The sequence below is a fragment of the Crotalus tigris genome, unplaced genomic scaffold (assembly GCF_016545835.1).
Source record: "Crotalus tigris isolate CLP2741 ecotype Arizona unplaced genomic scaffold, ASM1654583v1 scf7180000018890.296412, whole genome shotgun sequence".
NCBI lineage: Eukaryota > Metazoa > Chordata > Lepidosauria > Squamata > Viperidae > Crotalus > Crotalus tigris.
Window position 1 is genome coordinate 1 of NW_024097259.1, and position 16,717 is coordinate 16,717.

The 16,717-nt window shown below is 34.0% G+C and overlaps 1 long non-coding RNA gene across 1 annotated transcript in view; it reads right to left on the minus strand.

The window, feature by feature from the left end:
• Nucleotides 1–531: 531 nt before the first annotated feature.
• Nucleotides 532–16,717, minus strand: part of LOC120314325 — a 154,868-nt gene continuing 138,682 nt past the window's right edge. The window contains exon 3 of the long non-coding RNA XR_005558408.1: nt 532–647. This is a non-coding gene — a long non-coding RNA (uncharacterized LOC120314325). The remainder of the gene's footprint in view (nt 648–16,717) is intronic.

A 16,717-nucleotide genomic window follows, 5' to 3' on the forward strand; every position in this document is an offset into this window, starting at 1 on the left:
AGCAATCTTACCAAGTCTAGGAAAATCCAGATATGTTAAATGACTATTTTCAGAATTTCCAGATATATTAAATGATTATTTCCAGTCTGTTGTTTTCCCTTGCAAAGAATCAAGAAAATTGCATTCTAGAAAACCAGATTGGAGAATATGGATTTATACAATCTGAAGCTTGGTTTTTTTGCCAATATGTCTTCCTAGACATTATCTTTTTAATTCACTGTTTCATAACGTAATTCTAATCCAATCAGAACTCTATAGATACCAACATTTATCATGTTTTTATATCAAGGGCTTATGTTTATCCAGTGGAAACTAAATTAATTTTTTTAATTTAGTAAAAGTCGAATTACAGATTTGATCAAAATAGCATTTCGGTACATTAAAACAAATTTTGGTTTTTATGATGCCACTTTCCATTTTAAAAAGACTCTTAATTCCATTTTGTTCATTTAATATATATTCTTGTGTGGCAGTGAAGTCTAATTAACACTGTAAATGAAATCCTGTTATATATCTTCACATTTCACAAACTTCCATACCTTGAGTTGAGGCTGATCGATTCTTCCAAAACTGGTGCCAACATTCTGTCAATCAATTACTTAATTTGATTGTCAAGGCCAGAAAGACAGATGCCTTTTTATCCCCACCTGGAATATATATATATATACATATATTATCAGTTTTTTATGGCCTCTGATGCATAATAAGTTGCTCACTCTGTTATCTTTGCCTGACACATTAAGCAATGCACTGAACTCTTTTTTGCAAAAAGCTGATGAATATACTATTCACCTGTATGAGTTACTCTTCGGTGACTGTGAATAACCTAGATATCTACAAAAATTAATTAGGTTGTTTATCTTTTTTTATTTTTAAAAGTAATAAAAATAGTTAGACTAGATTTTGATCAAAGTTAGGTGAATTGGAAAGACATGAATTAAATGGCATTTACTAAAGTTTATGAAAGTTTAATTATATTTTATTTAAAGAATCTTAGAAATAAACATCACTTCTGAATGAGAAAAAAACATTAAATAATATGCCCACTGCTAGAATTGCAATTATTATAGTAACTTTTAAATAGTAACTTTTAAAAAAGAATGACATTTCGAAGCATAATTTCTATTAGTGTTGTTCTGAGTGCTAGAAGTAAAATTATTATTTTAGTATCAGATCGTCCTATCCACAGTTATATCATAAAAGAGATATTATGGGCATTTTTAGACAGGTTTCCTTGTTATTAAAACTTACTAGTACATACTTTTCCAAGCTCATAAAATGTTGAGCAATATTTGTTTAAACATTTCTAACAACAATAGCTTAATATTGATTATTTTTAAAAAAATAGTTGCTCAAAACATTTAAAAGCATCTGTTCTGTAAAAAAAAACCTGCAGGATGCAATATACTTGGCAGTTTATGTTATATCAATTTTTTTTTTCTTGGAGTTCTGTATCATTGTCAAGAGGCTCACCAAAGTAAGAATTGTCCCTTTTGTTTGTCAACACTTGCTATAACTACTTTCAAGTTGATTGCCTGGTGATGTAGAAGGATATAAAATACTTAAGCTTCTAAGTGAGACCTAATTTACAAAGCTTGTATATTGTATGCAGTTGGGTCATAGATTTCTTTTCAAACACAGAAACCCCACCCCCCACATATTTAGACAACTTTAATTTTGAAGACAAAGTGAAAATATATTGAGTTGGAAATAATCCTCCATGGTTTATAGAATCAACTTTTATAGTTTTGCGTATATTTTGTTTTGGTTGACCAATTGGCATTCAGAGCTGCTAAGGAAATCACAAGAGAAAAGAAGGTCGAGTAAGCACAATAGTCAGTGATATATTTCTAGCCATTGAAGCACAGTTACAAAGCATTGATCACAAGGCCCTACAGATCTGACAAGGCTGTGACCTTCCAAATAGTATTCAACTATATGGGACAATGACACAGTTGCACTGGGTATCTGGAATAGTGTTTGTCTTGAAGACTAAAGTATATGTGAAATCCCTTCTAGTAAATATTAATATTCCAATAAATCCACAGTTAGAAATCACGTTAAGATCTAGAGACTATTCTATAAATGCACTAATAATTATTGTGATGGCTAAAGATATAATTTACTTGTTACAATAATTACTTCCAGGCTACATCCAAAATACAATAAACTATTCCCTGGATCTTTCCAGGCTATATCCAAGATGCAGGGAATAGTATATTGTACTTTTATTGTATTTTTTGTTGGTTTGTTTGTTTTGTCACCTAGTCAGCCAGTTGTTCAGATTGGATCTGGCATTGTTGTCCACCCAGGACTTGGGATTGGCAGATGTTCTTTGATAGTGTTAAAGGCATCATCTGAAGATGTAAGCTGTGTCAAGTAAAGCTGGCTTTTGCAATTGACTGAAGTTAAATTTGTCCATGTCTAGAATGTTCATGTGATGCTCCAGCTGTTTTGGGATTGTATTGGTATTAACTTTGCTTCCTTATGGCATAGTTGTTCCATTTTTTTTTAATGTATCTTTTTCTAGTGTCTATCATAGCATCTTTCTCTGGCCATTTCTTTCTATCTAAGAATGACCACCTGATCATTGACAGAAAGGACATTTTTAAAATAGAAAAAAATAATAAAGGAAAAGAAAAAATAATAGATAAATATTTGTAAGTGATCCATCCATCATCCAAGCCATGTTGATTCCAAAAAGGGTTGTTCCTTCAGCCTGCATTCCCTGTAACCCATCCAATTTTCTTCACGAGTGATATAAAACAAACAGGAGGAAACAGTTGCAATTGGCACCAGCAGTTACTGTCAGATTAGAATAGCTACAACTCTAACAGCCCATGTAAACATCTACCAAGAATGCACCCTGCCTACAAAGATGTTAGCATCTTAAGTGCATTGGGCTCAAAATATTCACTGGCATGCCTCTACTCATTTCAAGAGAGCAATATAACTTGTGAAAATGAAAATTTAATGAGGGAAACAGCCATAAGACAATGCACAAGCCTTCTAGGGCTGCCCGTGAATAATTGTCAGTAATATGGTATTATGCCTATCTAAATAAAATAAAATCAGCGGACAGTAACATTCTATTTATTCTAGGTGTGAAAAAAAGAGCTTTAAAATGAAGAATGGAAACATTGACAATTTATTGGAGTTGCTGTGAGACACATATATAAACTGATTTTATACATCAATGCCTAAAGCATAAAATGTTTAGGTTTAAAAAGCTGCACAGAGAAATCACCTTCTAGAAAAAAAAATGTACATTGTCTTTTTTTAAAAAAAATAATTATTAAAAGCAGAAAATAAAAAAAATAAACTGCTTATATGACATTGAACATTGCCCCCATTTAATAATAAAGATCAGTAGCAATGTATGGAAAATGGTTCCCTTGAGTTCATTTGCATTTAATTTATTTAGCAAATCTTATAAAATGACATTTTAAATAGCCTCATCTGAAGAAAAGAAAAGCTAAAAAGAGAGAGCAGAAATGAGCTCAAGAGATCTTTCATAAACATTCATTAATGATCATTTCTGATAATATTGTTTGCTAAAGTTTTAATATACAATTCATTCTTTAAGTTGCAGAAACTATTTTAATATCCTAGATATTAGATGTTAAACCTGATGCATCCTGTGCTGTAGAAGCTCTTCTGGTTAAGTTACACACTTTGCTTTTACTTCTTTCTAGAAACCAGTTCAAATCCTGATTTTACTGCCCCAGCCTAGAGTTTTCAAGATACTAGCCCTTGAATTAGTATATATAAACTCTTTCTTTCTTATTTAGAGATGAGCCCATGTTTCTCTCATGTTTTGCTGACTGCCGGCTGCCAGCAGTTTGAGTCTCACTGGCTCAAGGTTTCCATCCTTCCGAGGTAAGTAAAATGAGGACCCAAATTTTTTTGGGGGGGGGCTGACTCTATAAACTGCCTAGAGAGGGCTATAAAGCACTGTGAAGCAGTATATAAATCTAAGTGCTATTGCTGTTGCTATGTCGAAAGCTATTCCAAATATGGAATCCCAGTACCATTAAACAATTTGTATGGCTGCCACCCTGATAATTTTTGAAAAGTCTTAAAAAACATGGTTTTGCTCCCAGGTCTGGAGGTAGGAGTTACTGAGCTCCACCATTTTTTTTCTTAGTCTGTTACGTTTATTCCTTTGAATATTTATAATCTTTCTTCCCCCTCCCCTTACTTTCAAAATGTTGGTGGCCTCTAACTTTAGTAACTGTTCAGATATTCTTCATGGTTCCTATCACAAAACAGAACCCAATGACTGAATTGTTGGCCTTGGGGTCCTGGGCAATGGTCTACAGAAGTTAAAACAGAAGCTGAAGATAACTAAGATGTTGATTATAGTTTATATATCATGTCAACTATAATATCTGGGAACATTAGGTTGAAGTCTCTGCCCTGGGTTAATATATCTAAGTTTATAAAATTACAGATTGTTTCAAGAGATATTTGTTAGCAGTTGAATAGATGCAGCAGGCCAATAAACATATTCCTACTAAATGCTTATGCACCCTCAGTTTTTACCTACAGTATTATATTTTATGCATATCTAGAATTTGACCAGAAGGTTGCAGAGGAGAGCAGAAATAAGAGTCATCTGACTATACCCTTATATTTCCTGATTGATGTCAGGTCTAAAAACCAAGAAAGATACATGGTGATTCTTCTAAACAGATTTCTTTATTATTCCACACCTATAGAAAGAATCTTGCCAAACTGAAGCACTCTACTGTTGATATCAAACATATATTCTGAGAACCATTAGGGAGAGGTTGTCTTCACCCTCTTTCTCTCACATAAACTACCTAAACTAAGTTGCCTCTTATTCCCCTGGAATGCACCACCACCCTCCTGGGAATCCAATCTATGACATTATATCACATCAAAGACCTATTCAAAGATTTGCTTATTGTAATCAAATCCCTCCCCCCATTTCAACCCAGCAAATATTAAAAGGACCCTGAAAAAGCACATTTTCTCCATTTCAAAGAGAAGAATGACTCCTGGCCTAGTGACATGTGATGCATGTTAAACACAAGTAAGACCTTGAGATGAGCTTATAAAGCATCCATATTTAAACTGCTGTCCTGGATACAATTATGCGAATTTTGCTGAACCACTAGATCTCCAGAGCAGACATGTCTAGGCCTGCTTTGTTATCATTTTAAAAAAGTAAATAAATAAGCTGTCTGGGCCAAATGAGTGCCCTAGCCTTGCATAGATCCCAAAGCGTTAGAAAAAGGTACACAAAAAGGAGAATTATAAAGATGGATAATTAGGATCTCATGTTACTTAATTCTGAAATTGATGTGGATAGAGAATGACAACGTTGTGATAGTTAATTCTGAAATTATCTTGGTGTAAGATTTCATGATTTCACGTGCAAAAGAAAGAAAAGTGTAAGTAATTAAAGTTGTTAAGAAAACCCAACTTCCATACTGTAATATGATTTTTTTATATTCTTATCAACCAGGATCATTAATAAAAAAGCCAAATATATTCCTAATGGAAGATATTTGTCAAAGGTAAGGATTGTTCTTCAGAATTCAGGTGAGAGTAAAACCTATTTTAAATTACCAGGTCTTGTTTGCAAATACATATATCAATTCTAAGCCTGATTAATATCCACGGGGCCACTTTCTGACTTTTCTGCTGTTTTATTTAATAATGAACCAGATTATCCTTCTGCAATGTGGAATGCTAAGAGTGATCATTCTGTCAGAATCCAATGGGAAAAAAAATGTGGTAATAATTTGACAGAACATTTTATTTTTCAGAACAAGTGATTTGTGTGCTGCATAACCTCATCTTACAACTCTGCATTAAAAGCTCCAATACTGTCCTATTTATGCATGTCAGGAACTGTGGTACTTAACCTGTAGTGAAGCCTCAAATAAATTACCCTAATTTCCTACACGGAAATATGTAGAAGCTAACACATCTGTTAGAAGCTAACACATCTGTTAAGGAAACCGCTGTGGACTGTAGAAGAGAGTTGCCACCATAAAATGTCATTTTGCTTCGTTGTGGGGTACAAAATCTTTTATTACACTCACCACACTGGGCAAAGTGCTCATAATTACTAATGGAAAGAAGTATATATAAAAAAGCATCTTTTTTCAAGTCCCTTAACCTTTAGCCCAGGGTCCAGGTTCGTGAACTAAAAGGCTGTCACAGAGAATGCAATAAGAAGCTGGGAGGGGGGAAGTACAAGGAAATGCAAGGGGAAAGTGAAGAAATATAAAATTGTGTGTTTTAAATACAACATTTTACCTTGAAATAAAAGAGTTTTATAGGCATAATGTTCTATTCAGATTTCTAATCCACTTTCTCTTTTGGGCTCTGTTATCCAGTTCAACACAGATTAAAACACCACATTTATGCATTATTATTTAAATGAGTTACTTCTGCCTGAATAAAGATTTACAGGATTTCCAGGCAATACTAAAACTTGAGCTTTGGCAGAACTCATCATATATTAATATCATTATTCTATAGCAGTTTTCTGTACTTCTAGAGTGTGAATATTTCCATATCAATTACGTGTAATAAAGACTAAAGCCCATGGATGGAATTATGTTCATGGAATGAGCACTCTCAATTTCTGTCACCAAAATGGGACAGTGATCTTGCCTGTTTCTCCTTTTCACCTGGATTTTTTTTCTAAATGTTGAATAGGAAAGCTTTAATTTTAGAAAATTGTATCCTTACAACTATGGATTTCTGCAAGAATAGAGTACTCGGAAGGAAGAAGACAATTTACATACCGATAGGTGCAAATGATTGGGGTAAGCTCAACTCCTACCCATAAACCTATAGGACTGTATAAAAGGTGTTGTTGTTGTTATTTTGGTATATTATCCCAGTTATGGTTGTTGAAAGAGATTCTATATATTTAAAATTTGTCAGAGATGCAATAAATAAATAAATAAATAAATAAAAATATTTGAACATTTGTGTTTATCAATAAGTTTGGAAAGTGACGCATGCAATACATTTTAGCCTTGCATTTTACTTACCATCCATGTATTTTTTTGTTCAACATTACAAAGTCTTACAATTCTGGAACAGTTTCCTGGATTAAAACTATATAGTATTTTTATTCAGGAGTGAGAACTCAATATGCCAAATACTGGAATTCACAATAATACGTTTCTTCTGAGATTGACAGATGAAATTGTGGGACTATATTGCCACGTCTAAAATAACAACACAACTGGGATAGAAATTCTTTGATCAGTTCAATATAGTATTGATTATAAGGGTTTTTTTTAATTTAAATCTTCCCTGCTCAAATTATGGCTATATTTATTTTTAAAACTATTTATATATGTATATATTTTATTACACCATATAAATATGGTGTAAATATGGCACATTATATTACTGCATGGTATGGACAGTCTATTGCTGTGCACTTTTGTTGTGTATTATTGTGTATATTATTCACTCTTGCTGTATATGCTTATTCTTGGTTACTTGGCCGTACTTGTTGTTCTCTTATAAAACCTACATTGACAACCATATAACATTATGTACATTTCTAAGTGGCTATAAGATTTAAATAAAGGAGCTTAACAATAACAAATAGTGAGGAGTAATTCCTTACTTCCTGCTGGCATTGTTTGATATACCAGGGTGTTCTCATGTTATATACAAAGAATATGTAGATTATATTTCCCCACCCCAGAGAATTCTGAGTATAAAATTCCTATCATTTTGTCTTTATTTCCCAATGAACTTTTTGTATCTATAGTTTTAGCTTTGTTGGTTTTAGAATAAAATTCCCCATTAAAATTTCCCCTAAATCCAAGTTACATGGCTGCTTGTTGGATTTCAAGACTGATAAATGGTTTATATCTCCAGATTCTATAGGTAAGATTCAAAACACCATGTTCTCCAGTCTTTCCAGATTTTGTGCTAAAAAGAGAAGACAAAGGCAGAAGGGCAGAGAATTCTCCTGCTGGATATTTCTGTACTGTATCTGTTTCATTAAATTTGTGTGCCACCCAAATCCAAATCTAGTCTGAGTGGTTCACAATATAGTAATCAATAAAAATACAAGATGGAAGAAGATGGAATTCAATTGTTCAATATAAAAACATAAACAAAAACACATACATCTATGGAAGTGACATATCGTATTTCACTGGGAATCCTGGAAGAAGGGGGAGTTAGGATTTGTATCAGGAAGTCTTTAAAAAAAAATGAAGTTATCTATACAAGTCAATCAGCGGTCAATTGCTTCAGTTGTAAAAATGTAGGAGAAAGAAAATTTGGAGGCAGACATCCAAGTTACACATTTATCCAGCTACAGCTTGAAAATTACCAGCTGTAAAGCTGCTTGTGTAATTAGGATGAATTTGTAGAATTTGTGTTTTGCCACTTGTGCTTTAATAGACTATTTTATTTAAAGAAGTTGCCAGAAATTGGGGATATTTTGTCAGGAATAAAATGTAATTATGTGGATGATTTTCAAAAACTTGATCGCGCATAATCAATCAAATCATTTGCAGATTTAACGTTTATGAAATGTATACACAACTCAGGTAGGGATTTGTCTAGATTTTAATTCTGATATCTCAGAATTAGTCAAGGAATTTTTCCCTCTGCTGAGTCCATCCTTGAGACATCAGAAAACAATGCTGATTTTTAACATGCCACTCAAGTACGCATTCAGAATTAAACCATGTTGGAACAAGAGTTTTAACTACTTAACCTGCAGGAGAAGGTGTAAATAATTGTCCTTGCTTTCTACAGAGGAAAAATAGAAAACCTTTTAGAATAGTAGAAATTAGCAACTTTCCATTTTCGATATCTGATAGCAGATTTGTCTCAAAAGAAAAAAACTCATAATTTATTTACTTTAACATTGTGGAACGTGAGAGAAATAAGATTATATAAGCATTTCATTCAGGCTGTATTAAAATAGCATATTACAATACTTTAAGAGAAAACAATTATGTCTATTTTAATAATAAACCAAGAAAGGGTAATAATTCAGTGGCTGAGTTTTCCAAAGCTGAAGCTGAATGTAGAACAGGAATATAAATAAAGTCTGTAAGGTTCTGACCAAGTTCCAAAGATGGGAATTTGCAGAAGAAATTATAATATTGCTTGCTAGTTTAGCTGTAATAGCTCCCAGTGCCAAAGACACCAGAAATGTAATACAGTTATGTCAGCCAAATAATTATATATTTATATGAGCAAAGATATGATTGATTATTCTGTGAAAAAATTAGAACAGGACTTTTTTAGGTGAACATCAATTAAAGAAATGATATCATTACAACTTTCCCTTTTTATCCTACTTCTTACTGACTGTTAATTATTCCCACTGAATGCCCTGTGAACATTTTTATGCCTGTGTTACTGTGTCCCTCAGTACAGTTTATTGTTGCGAATGGCGTTTCTTCATTGATGTTTCCCAACCACTGCTATTTCCTTTTTATTGCTCTTTCCCATTGACTGGTAAGCCCCCCAGAGTGTTTCATGAATGTTTTAATGTGCTTTTCTTGAGTAAAATTCAACATCTTTTTGTGAGCTGTATGTTGTCACCATTTTGAGGATCGTATTAGCTCTGGGATGTATTTAGTTTATTTTTTCAATTAAAAGGCCTTGTTTGCAATAGTGGTCCCTGCTGGGCAATAGCAGTGACGGATGCTGCATTTGTTAACAAAATCCTATGAAATGAGTTATGATCCTTTATGCCTTACTAACTCTGGGGTTCTTCTAAATTACATTTTCTGAAATAGAAGAGTACTTAAAACTCAGTTTCTATTTTCATTGTCAATGATAACTGGGCACAAATTTCTGATTTAACACAATCAATGTTCATTTTCTGTCTCATACACACAAACATGCATACACCCTTGTTAGAGAGCAAAGGAAGTTCTGAGAAATACAAATTGAAGCACAATAATCAGAAAAGCTACCTATGCAAATATTTCTGCTTTAATATATCTGTCATTTATGTTGCATCATTTGTGTTCAATGGACAAATAAAATAATCGGAGTTTTTCAGAAAATAATAAATATCTGAAACAAGAATGCTAATGCATAAATAATCTTAAACTGAATGCTTTTAGAACATTTCCATCAAGCCATTAATCAATTAAATCTTTATTATGCTCATAGAGCAGCATAGGAAGGGTAGAATATAAAGGTGTAATATTACACGAAGTATATATTACATATATACACACATATGTGTGTGTGTGTGTGTGTGTGTTTGTGTGTGAGCACTTATAATGGTATGAAATATCTAATATACTTGATGCCTAGCAACAGCATGAGTGAGTTACTTTGGAATAAATATTCACCCCTGTAGAAGCTTAGTGACATGATTCATGTAAATTTTACCAACAGGAAAGTAAATAGAAAATATATGATGTTTGCATATAGGAACACAACAAAATAACTATCACCCTATTGTTCTGAAAACATACATCTCTAATATTCTAGCTGCATATTAAATCTAATTAACAGCACAAGGGCTGGCACAACTGGAGGGAAAAATGATGTAATAACACAGTTGTTTAGCAGTTATAATAATATAAATACTGTATAATATTTTTATAGCTGAATAATGAATGATTTTATAATTGGAACTGTACAGTAGATTGGGACTCAGTCTCTGAAGTTCTTTCACTTTCAAAGTAGTTCTTTGTAAAACCTACATAAATAAAACATCTAGTATTATTAGGTTAATAATAACCTTAAGTATTAATAACTTTAAGCATGTATAGTAGTTAATAAGTATTCATAGTAACCTTTTATTATTATACATTTTTCTTTGTGGATAGTTAAATTAATAGTTCAGGATAGTTATTTGTAACATCTGATCAAGAAGTATTTGGGCTGTGTAAAGTGCCTTTGATTTGCCTCAGGGAAGTGTTTCATATCATGATTTTATCAACAAATTATATTTGTCTACTTATGTTAAGAAAGCACAAAATGTAACCACTTTGCTTTTAGAAGTGAGGGGGTCATCCAGCTTAAAGGAGTGAACTCTTATCAAACGAAGTAGCCCATCAAAGACCTTCACAGCCCAAATAAATTTGTAGGATAGCTTTAGATACACTATTGCTGTTTAGGTTATGTGTAATTTATTGAATACCTAATAGGAGACATAGAACATAACAAATGTAATGTTTTTCCAAAGAGACTGACAATTTTACAGTTTTTAATTTATCTTTTTGTCCCATCACTGCTCTGAGATTCTGATTAAAAGGGCAAAATGTGATTTGGCATGTTTATGCATGCATGTAAAGCCCCCTCCAGGAAGTTCTTAAACAGCTGCGTCTTTTCCAGTTTGCACAGGCTATGTTCCACAGTTGAGGTGGAATGCTAAGCAATATATGCTTCATTTAAGATATGTGTATGTCCTCACATGCTCCAAATAACATTTTGGCCTTTGAATATGGCACGAGACTCATGCCATATTCACAGTGTTATCTGAATAGTTCTGTTCACAGTGTTATCTGAATAGCTCTGTTAAACATGGAACTAGAAAATTTGTTCTCAGTTTCATTTTTTGAAATAACTGATTCATTATTTGCTTCAGTACCTTTTTCTAAAGTTTCCGTAAACATCAAGAATAGCTTTCTGTGAATGAAGGTGGCTTTATGTATGTTCTCACAGAGGAAGAAAAGCATTTATACTGTATTACAATCCTATCATTTTGAGTAACTTCAGGGTAATTAAAATTGGACTCTAATAACCATATAAAGAGCCAGACTAAGATAAAAATTATAACCCCCATTAATCTTAAAATAAAGCAGCATAAAAAAATAGCTGTTGTCTCTGTAATCCTGTGGAATTTTGTATAGCCACAATAAAGATTGTTTTTCCATGTTTTATGCTACATCTATACTTGATTAAAATCAACAAACACTGTCTACTGAAAAGTATCTGTTGTTGCTAGTTATGGTGAAATCAAGCAGATGGCAGCATCTATAGGATCTTACTGGTTTTCTTGGAATGGAAAAGAATGTTGGAAAAGCAATGTCATGACAATTTGCTGTGGCCCCTGCCCTGCCCTGTGGAACATCTCACCATCAGAGGTGAGATTTGCTCTCAGCCTTCTGGCTTCCTGGAAGGGTCTTAAAACATGATTTTGCAGGTTGGCTTGGGCATTGATGGTGCCTCTCTTTAATGGAGGTGGCAGACAGGCTAAAGAAGAAGATCTGATCCATTGGCCATCCATTCCCTTGGTATTAGTTCTTATGTAATTCTTCCCAAATTTATTTATATCACATTTATCTTTTTTTATGGTCATATCAGTGACATGGAGCATCCAAAATAAATAAATAAATAAAAAATACATACATACATACATAAATAATCAAACAAATAAATAAATAACTTAGGTGTCATCCCAAAACAACTGGACCACCACCTGAACACTATCGGCATTGACAAATTCATTATAAATTATAAATCAATTGCAAAAGGCAGCTTTACTTGGAATAGCTTACACCAGGGGTTCTGAACCTTGGCAACTTTAAGACTTGTGGACTTCAACTCCCAAAGCTGGCTGAGAATTCTGGGAGTTGAAGTCCACAAGTCTTAAAAGTTGCCAAGGTTGAGAACCCCTGGCTTACCCCCTGTGAGGATCCCTCTAATACCATCAAACATCCACATCTGCCTATCCCAGGTCCTGGGACAGATGGATAAAAATGCAAAATTCAGTCTAAATGTATAACTGACTGTGTGATGAGACATATTAAGCATGCATAAGATGTTACAATACTCATAGATAAGGGACAGACTTGCTTCATGAGCCTGTGGTATTGCTTTCTTTATTCTGAAACACACACACACAAACAAAATTCTCACATGGACAATGCTGCAAATATATGTTTTATTCCTATTGGGCCAAAGCAATTCTTCACAGAACTCCAGAAGTTTACTTCTGCAGTGTAATACAGTAAATGTGAAAAAAGAATCAATTTTTTCCCAAGGCATGAGTTAATTAAAAGACAAGATAATGCAGACACATTTCTCAATATCCTAGCCAATACAGTGCTGGCTATATTCCACTATTGAGCTATTTGTGCAAATCAGATTGTGGATTTGGATTTAATTTGTTGTCTACCTCTAAGGGAAATTGGCAACTGCAATTAAAGAAGACATTAAAGAATGTCTGAGCCCAAAGTTCTAATTTCTATCCTTTAAAAAATAGCTAAAACAACTGTTTCCACATTCTGAATTAGTTCTATTTGTTTGCTCACTATTAAAAGTTGAGAAGTTCTTTTAGTGATGCACCAGCATATTTTTTGGAAAGGGGAAAATAATGTATGTCTGTGTCACATCCTGTTTTCCCACAAAGATGCCTCACTTGCCATTTTTAAAGAACATATTGTTATGAAGCCAACTTGCTCTTATCCCCAGTCCATTGTGGAGTAAGCCTACATTCAAATTTAGATGTTCCAGTTTACAACTGATAATTTTCTTTTCTTGACACAGATCTTGTTATGCAAACTACCTATGACACCTTACCAATGCTGATGATATACAATCAGGGGATAGGATCTGCCCAGCTCCTATTGGGCACTTGAAGCTCACATAAGTGTCAGCCCTTCTCCCCCTTCCCTCAGCATTGCCATTTTGGTTTTGCAGAATACACTGGTTTCTACCAAGGGAGTAGGGAGGGAAAGAATGAGCTCAGAAATATTACCTTTTAAACTGATAAAGAAGCTTATTCCTGAGGCATTTCTAGGACTGTGTGGTTTATAAAGAAAAGTTTGATTGCCTATGTTGTAAAATACACATTTCATTCTCTGTGGAATCCAGAGGACTTACCTCTAAATAAGTATTTTTTGAGGGGGGAGTACCTAGGAGAGAAAAGTGAGTCCATTCTTATGGTGGAATCTCTGGCTAGACTGGAGGAGGTGTTAGCAGGGGAACAAGTTTAGAATCTTCACACCGCAGAAGGTGACAAAGGCTTGACCTGTCCCATAATCCCATAAGTGGTTCTGTTTGTTTGTGCTTGACAATTATCTATATATTGTAAACATGACACACAAATTCAATATTAGGGCCATCTGGTATTGTGCTAAAACCTTGTCCCAAAGATCTTAACTATTATCTGGTGTAATCTGGTCATCTAGTTCTCTTGGACATTTGACAAGACCCGAACAAATTTTGACAAACGGCTAGGCCAACTTTTCTACTCAACTGTCAAAATTCACTTTCACATCAGCCCCAATCCACACTGAGGGAAGTGATTGGTGGACGTTTTCCTCACCAGCAGATGATGCTTAGTAGCAAGCAGAACTAGGGAGTAGAACTATTGTTTTCCTTATGCATTGATAATACAAGGACAATACCACTCCTTACTGAGGTAAAATATGTTTCAACAATGCAGTCAATTTTTTTTATTTAGACTCAAAAGACTGCAGAAAAGCAATTTAAGTACACCATGAAAAAGAGCTTGTGAGAATGCACATGCATTAAAGATCCTAAATAACTTTTCAAACATCAAAGCCAGTGGTGGGATTCAGCCAGTTCACACTGGTTTGGTAGAACTGGCAGCTAAATTTTGTTGAGTTCAGAGAACCGGCTGAACCCAACAGACTTCCAGACTTTCCATCTGGAGACCTGGAGACTCCCAGGCCTAGAGCAGCCCATAGGAAATGCATTGATGTAACTTCTGGAAGTCCATTCTAGGCCCAAGCCTGCATCCATGCAGAGAACCGGATGTTAAGGTATTTGAATCCCACCACTGATCAAAGCTCAGCATAAGCTTTATTAAATCAGCCTAATTCTTCATTGTTCATTAAAACAAGAATGCAAGGAAAAAAGGAACAGATAGAAAGTTAGAGCTGTGGCTAAAATTAACATTAAAGAAATGGAAGGAATGCATAGCAGCCAGACAGAGTTTGGCTACATAGTGAATAGCAGTACTCTTATGGTATGCTGGAGAAAGGAAGTATACTTGTCATCGCTCTGGCTCTTTATTCTTTTATGATGGGCCGAATCAACATACAGATAGTTCTCATTTAATGACCAGTCACTTAGTGACCATTCAAAGTTAAGACAGATCCGCAAAAGACTTTTACAACCCAGATTGAAAGTTCTGATGGCTGTCCATCCCCCTCCACAGTCACATGACTGCATTTTAGGTACTCAACAACTATAATTTATAACATTATTGGGCAGAAAATGGAGTTTATATCTGATATTTTTTTAAAAGAAAAATGCCATTGGGAACAGTGGGTTCGCTCAAAGGCCACTGCAAAAAAAAATGTCATAAAATTGGATCATTCATTGATGACCTACTTAATGACAGGCCCATCTTAAGCCCCTAAATCCAGGTCCAATTATGGACATAAATCAAGGACTACCTGAATTATGTAAGTTGCCCAGCAATAGGCCCACATCTTCAGTGGTGTGGGAATCACACATGCAGATATGTTTGTGGAAAGAGATCTTGATATATATCAGCAAAATTTACTGTGCATCAAAAATAGCTAGAGCAAATGATCTGTAATGTTTGTGATTTATTAGAAACATTTCTTCTGCCCCTTTTCTCTTTCCTTAAGTAAGAATACCTAAAAAGGCCAAAGACAGAATTAATGTACACCTCAAAAGGGTGCTCAGCTATATCTTTCTCCATGGAAAACGAACATAATCAGTAATCCAGGAAGACATTCCCTCATTAAGAATGGAATCATTATCATAGTCATGAACAGTAGTAGTATCCTTTTGCATTTGAACTTTATTTAGTCATATTTATTTTATTTGGTTACAAATAAAACTAAGTATTAGAATTAAAACCCTACAGCCTCAAATTAGTCAGGAGCAACTGTTTCAGACCAACAAAAACCTAGAGGAAAAGTCTTTTATGTTCTTAAAATGGAAATTTGTAATCTTATATTCTCTCATCTGCCAAATTAAAAATGTTCAGTATATGATTTCTTCGGAGAGCCAGAAAATTTGGAAATGAAACCTAAACTGTGGGAATAAAATGCTATGCCGAACTTTTTATCCCTATTTTCAATGTAATGTGTGCTTGCTCTAGGAATGGGCAAATATGTTAACGTATATTTTTATAGTGCCTTTCAATTAAATATGAAATATACACACAAACACATTTGGGACACCAATTTTCTAGCAAATGTCATTTTTGTGCATACTTTGAGAGAAATGGATCAAAAACAACAGAAAAACATTGAAGTCACAGTTTCCTCGATAAAAGTGTGGCCTAAACAATATATTTCACCCAGCCCATTTTGATCTTGCCTACATATGTTCATTATTACATTATAACATGTTTTGGATGTGGCAACATTTCCTCTGCCCTCCACTTGAGAGTTCCATTTGGATTACTCCCTATTTTTGAAGGACCATTAATCACATCTCTTCAACTTTTAAAAGTCAGGTGAATATTTTAATGTTTCATTTGATTTTAACCTTCATACGGATATGTTAACAATATCTAGTTAGTGTCCAATGTGTGTTTGTCTATATGCATGTGTGCTATATACATACATGCATAAACCATAGGCATTGTTCTGTCCCAGCCTACGTGAGTCCTTGTTAAGCTCACAAGGAGAAACCCCTCTTCCAACAAGCAGGCTGGAACCACAGGAAAAAAAACAATCCCCTTTTATTATTTACAGACTTGAGTCAATGTCCAAGGGCAAACAAAACACAGTTCACTGAAACTTGATTCCTTAACACAAACGGT